Here is a 6337-nt window from a genome sequence, read left to right on the forward strand (position 1 = left end):
ATTTATTTGGAATTCAGTTTTAATAAATGAACTATGTAACCAAACTAAATTTGATATTTCATACACATTGGAAAAGCCAAATTTTCAATTTGAGATCATTTCGACCAAATATGGATTCGACTCCCATATTTTCAACTTTCCGACCAATAGGCCGAAGTGAGCTTGGGTGCATTAGGACTCGAACCAAACATCTACCTAGACTAAAATTGACATTTCAGAGCTGTTAAAGCAGTAAAAATTTACATTCGATATCATTTTATTAATTTTTTTTCTCGATCGCTATTTGGAACCAGCGAAGACTTCCAAACATGAAATTGGTTCTAAAACCAAAAATACTACCTGGTAACTGAACCGTCAGTCCCAGCTAGTTTTAAATGACTTGGGGAAGCTATGGAAAAGATCAAATTGTGAAAATAAATAGAACTATGTAAAATAACCGGAAGGGTCATCACATTGTTGGTGCTAAATTTCAACGACATATCAATAAAATTAGTGACCTAAATTAAAATCTTAATAAGAAGCCTTAATTATATAAAATACATACAAAAATATAATTATTTAGAATTATTTTTTTATTTTTTCATACTTGTTATTTTTAATGTTGTGTTCCTAAATGATATAAAATCTGATATTAATCTTTAGTAGTAATGTTATTATTTATAAAACTAAAATTAATTCTAATTGATATAATCTTAGTCATGTGTTTGAAATGTATTACCTTGGATGTTGTTGTGAAAGCTTTATTTATTTATATGACATTTCAAATTATTTAATCCAAGGTTCTAAAAATAATTTCAATAAGATTTAAAGATTCTTTTTCTTTTATTTCTCAAGATTCTATCCATCAATTCTTAAAAGATTTTGAAATTATCATATAATTAGGTTAAATCATTAAGCCAAATTTCTATTTAAAATATTTTTATTTATAAAATATTTTTTATTCAAAATGAGAATCATTGCATTCGAAGGGTTCAGGTATGGAAATTCCTTTAAAAACTTTTAAGAAGTTCAGTAAAGATTATTGTTAGATAATTTTGGAGTGGAAAATAATTGGGAAACGGGCCGACGTCGCCTCCCTATAGTATATCCCGAGCAGTATCTCTGTAAATTTTAAAATTATTTCTTTTCATCTTTAAATCAGAACGTTCAATTCTTCTAAAAGCTCCTAGGATTTCCTCAAGACTGTAGAATGATTATAATGAGAGGTACACTTAGGAGGAGAAAATCTCAAAGGTTCTTCATAGTTCTTACACTAGAAGTTGTTAGAACGGTGTCAAGAAATGAGATTTCATACCTTTGTTACAGTTGCTTGGCACCCAGGTAGGCTAGATTTAATTTGGCTAATATACCTTAGTTAGAAAACATATTCATAATATAGATTGGTGGGAGATTTCATGCTTAGACCTGCGGACAAGGTGATTGAATAGATTAAACAAGTAAATTAGGCCAACACGAATGAGTTTAATATTTATATAATCATGTTGAACTATTACTAATATAGTGGAAACAAACTAGTTATATTCAGAGGATCATTGTTAAGTGTAACTGAGTTAGTATGAAAGTTGGTGCTAATGCCTTAATCTTTTCTGACTAAATGATAATTGACTGTACAATATAAGTTTTAGGTAGAGACTATGAAATATGGCGTGGTAGTATACTAGTAAAAGAATTTAAGAATAGTTGTGGAGTAACCAATCTATTATGACGTAGTATTAAGATGGTAATTGAGGAAATAATAATGTTGTAATTAGAGAAAATTTGTGGGTGTGTGGAAGTGTGCAAATTTATATATTTATGTAATCATAAAATTGGTACTAATCGAATTGGTTGTGTATATACTCACTTATTATGTATTGCTTGGCTCTCGAGTGCTACTACTATAGAGTAGGTTATGGTTGAATTAGAGTTAAAGGTTCAATTTGATCGCATGTGCATGTTAACTCATTGTTTGTTTATTTAGTTGTAATACATGCCAATTAATGAGTAGAACTTATAATTGTTGAATGTAAGCATAAAAATTGATAATCTATCAAAATATTGATAAAAATGACCTTATTTTATGTATAAGGATGGTTGATTTAACTCACTATGTGATTGGACTTATTTATTGTACTGTTTATATTGTGAAATGAAATGACAAAGGTTGATCATGATTGACTTGGTGATTTTATAGAGGATAAGGGTAGACATTGGAATAAGATGGTATAACACTTGATTTGGGATAAGGATGAAAGGTACTAGTTTTATGAGATATTTAGTACATAGATTAAGCATGTTCCCTATAGATCATGGCTAGTGGGCAATCATAAGACCAACAATATCTGTGTACATCGTAATTTGAAGAGTCTGACATTTTTTGAGTGAAATGGATTATATGTATTGTTTACATTCTAGGTTCATTGTTGTGGACAATGATTGGCTGATATTACATGTGAAATAAGTTAATACTTCATGTTATAAAATAATAAGATGTTTCCCGAGAAAGTAATTGATGAAGTTATTCTTATGAGTCTTTTTTGATTTATATAAATTGAACATTAATTGCATAAAAGTAATTCATTCATTTATTTGACTTGGTTGATTTAAAATGAAATTATAGTGGAAGTACGGGTTGAATGCCTAGCGTTAAGGTAAAATTTTTAAGATTGATCTTACGAGTTATTATGTTGGTATTTGACCCTGAACTGAGTATTAAAAACATAGACAAGTGATCTCGTCTGTTTTTTGATTTGAGTGATATCCTAAGGGGATTTTTATGAGTAATTTTGACTTATGTGGTTTACTAATTGTCTTGTGTGTTCATGGTAAAATATATATCCTTGGGTTCGTTAGGGAGACAACTGGTAGATGTGAAGCTAGGAGTGAATGTAATGGCGAGAAGGTTGATTACTAGTGGTGAGTGTTGCATTGTAAATTAACTAGTTATTATTAAGAAGTGGTGTTAATAGAATAATAACTAGTAATGAGAATATAGTGTGGACAGTAATGATTGAGGACATGAGATTAAGTAATTAAATTGGCTTATTATATAAATTCATGGTTGATTATGAATTTTTGTATTTTATTTACGTGATTTAATATTTATCGGCCAATGAGGTCTAGAAATATGTATGATTATGTTGATACTACTCTTACTATACCCTCTTTGATGTATATCCTGGAGGTAGGTTTGGTTGAGTTTTCTTGTTGATGCGGAAAGAGATCTCCAGAAACTTTCATCTTCTTATTCCATGGTGAAACCTAGTCTTATGTATGTATTATTCAATTTAGCAGCTGTTGTATATGTCTAAACTAGGTCCTCAGAAATTTTTTTTTTGTTGTACTTACAAATATTTTAATAAGTTTTATGAAATAATAAAGGGATTATAATATTATTTATTATTTCCACATGTTTTCAAATCTGCGTTGTAAGGGTTCTCCCATCTAGGTAGAGTAGAATAGATCCTCTCATGATCTGATTTAGTTGGTATTGAAGCCTAGGTTACTATTCTCATAATTACAAGAGCAAATATCGTGTAGAGTCTTGCAGATTGATGTGTAGATGTCCACATCAATTCTTTGAAAAGTTATGAGGTATTCTAAGGATTATTTCCCTTCTTTCTTTCCTATCTTGTTGTTCCTAAAGATTATTTGTATGAATTGAGTACAGTTGGTATCTCTTAATTCCAAATGATATGACCAACTGGGACTATAGAACTCCCATTTTATATAACTCAAACAATTGGATTGAAACTTGAAGGTTCCAGTTGGTATCTAACTGTAAATATGATATTGATACACTATAAAAAAATGGATCTAATTACGGAGGTTTATTTTTGGGGATTTTAACCTTTTTAAAATTATATAAAAGGCGGGGGTTAAACAAGTGTCGCTAAAATTTATAGATTTGCAGGAGTTTTAACCCCCGCTATCAATCGATAAAAAAAGCGCAGACTTTTGCCTCCTTTTTACATCAAGAAATAATATTTCCTCTTATTTTCTTAATTTCCCCAAGAATAACCCATCACTCTCTCTTTTTCGATGGACAACTTTAACATCTCAGTCGGCCATTGCTACTCTGGTGCCTCTGCTGTTACTCCATCCAGGTAATTGCTGCTCTCATTCCTTTTTTGTGTCTTCCAAAAAAAGCTATCTCTCTCTCATTTTTTCGTCGGCCAGCTTTAGCACCTCCATCGACCATTGCTACTCTGGTGTCTTAGCTTTAGCATATTTGGTCGGCCATTGCTACTCTAGCCAAGTAATTGATGCTCTCCTTAACGCCAATTTTGTGTTTCAGCTTTATCAAGTGACAACCAAATAAGGTAATGTTTTGGTGTTTTGAACTCTTGTTCTTCCCATTTCTCTCTCTTATATCAAAAATAGCTTTATATGGTACTTCATTTCTTTGACTAGTCTAAGAATAGGGGATTTACTATATCATGCATTGAATATGGATCATTTAACTTAAAACATATATTTTTTCCTTTCTAAATATTATAGGGTTTCTACAAATAGATAAAAATGACTTTTTTATGATTGTTTTGGTGTTTGAAGGCTTGATTGAGTAAATCTTGTTGAAACTAGCTTTAATTGTATTTATGCTATTTCTCATGATGAAACACTATGTTTACTTTTAAATTATGTGATGTTAATAATTCACACCATAGGATTGAGTTAGTTCTAAGGTCTACGTTCACATTACTCTTCCCTGAACTGGAATTACACTAGCCATGTTGTTGTTATTCGATTGAGTTAGTGAATTCCCCATAGAGCTGTGATTTTGTAGCAATTAGGAACATGGATTTGGTTGTACCTATTTTATTGTAGTCATTGTTGGTTGAAATACAACATTTTTGATTTTTACTTAAATTTTATTGTATTGTGTTATTAAGTCCATCTGTAGGTAAGGTAGAAAAATTGGGTTTTAGTTAATGACTCATTTCCTGTTAACAACTGAAAATGATACAATAACATGTGATAATCTGGTTCTGGACAAGGTGTTATTGTGCTTGTTAACCTTTGTTAACTATTTTAACTTGCTTTTTTGTTGTATTGAAACCTTAAAATCTGCTCGATATTGTTATCATCTAATAGGATGGTGAGATAACAAATGCGGGGTTTTGGATGGGTACCCAAAATTAACTAGAGGTGTTTATAATGCTACAGTATGATTACTTCTCTGTGTAGTCCCTATGTAATCTAGTGTTTGTAATGATTTTTTCCCACATTTGCTCTGGTATTATGCTATGATGCCTTAGTTTTGATTAGTTTTACTAGTTAGATTAGAAGAGTGGCACTGACTAAAAAATTCTGATTTTGCATTCTTCATTTTTATAAGAATATCTCAAGCCTTGCTTTATAGTTGGTGATTATGTGAAATGTGTGAAGAGGAAGTCATTGCCGGATGTAATGGAGGAGAATCTAGGAAAATTAGAGAGTTATTTATCGTTTTCGTAGGTATCAAATTTGAATACTTATGAAAAATGATGATAAGTATTATAAATGGATGAATTTACATGATGTTGAGTAACCTCCATTGAGTTTTTTAACTGAAATAGCTAAAGGGCTTAGATGAGCTACAAAATTGTATCTGTTTAATTTTGATTTGATTAGGGATCATAGGGTGGAGAATAGGTATCTTGTTGTTGATATTAACTATTAACCTGATTAATCTAAGATGCCAAATTATGAGAGTGTGATGATGGAATTTTTTGGGATGTATTGAGTAAGAATGATGATGATAAGGGTGTTTTTGAAAGTTTACAGGAGGGTAGTTGTGAAAAGGAGGTTAGGATGTTAGTTGGGGGTAAAGGGTATGGTGGGGATGAAGGGACATTACCAGTTTCACCTCTTAAGGGAAGAAAAGAGGAACGTGAATACTATTTAGGTCTAACTGTGTTAAAAGCACAAATCTTATGTGGCTTGCGGTGGCTAAAGGATAATCATAAATCCCTGTATCGCCTGCATCTGGCCAAGGATCTGTCAAAAGATTTGCTTCAATATATGTACTATTTTTCAGGCGTTATTGGTAAAGCTAGAGGGATTTAGTTTAGCTAGGGAGTTATTATAGCAGTGAATAAGTTGGTTCCTGGTTTGGCTTTCGAAAGGCCTAAATCATGGTGTTCTTTGTCAAAAAATGTACATTCTATCTTTGCAGTCGAGATAGGTACTTTACAGATACCCATTTCTAGGAAAGTTTAGTTTTTTTAAAGGCAATTGCATTTTATTGGTGACAATATATCAATATGTGCCTTTAACAACTTTGATCAATGAATTTAAGTGTATTCTCAATGGCTTGTATTACTAAACTTCCTTTATTTTCTACTATTTTGCAGGCCAATATGATTGCATGTGGTTT

The 6337-nt window shown here is 31.2% G+C and overlaps 1 pseudogene; it reads left to right on the forward strand.

The window, feature by feature from the left end:
- The first annotated feature begins 4020 nt into the window (after nt 1-4020).
- On the forward strand, nt 4021-6027 carry LOC107849291 (annotated as a pseudogene).
- The last annotated feature ends 310 nt before the right edge of the window (nt 6028-6337 follow it).

This window comes from Capsicum annuum, unplaced genomic scaffold (assembly GCF_002878395.1).
Source record: "Capsicum annuum cultivar UCD-10X-F1 unplaced genomic scaffold, UCD10Xv1.1 ctg77497, whole genome shotgun sequence".
NCBI classification, from domain to species: domain Eukaryota; kingdom Viridiplantae; phylum Streptophyta; class Magnoliopsida; order Solanales; family Solanaceae; genus Capsicum; species Capsicum annuum.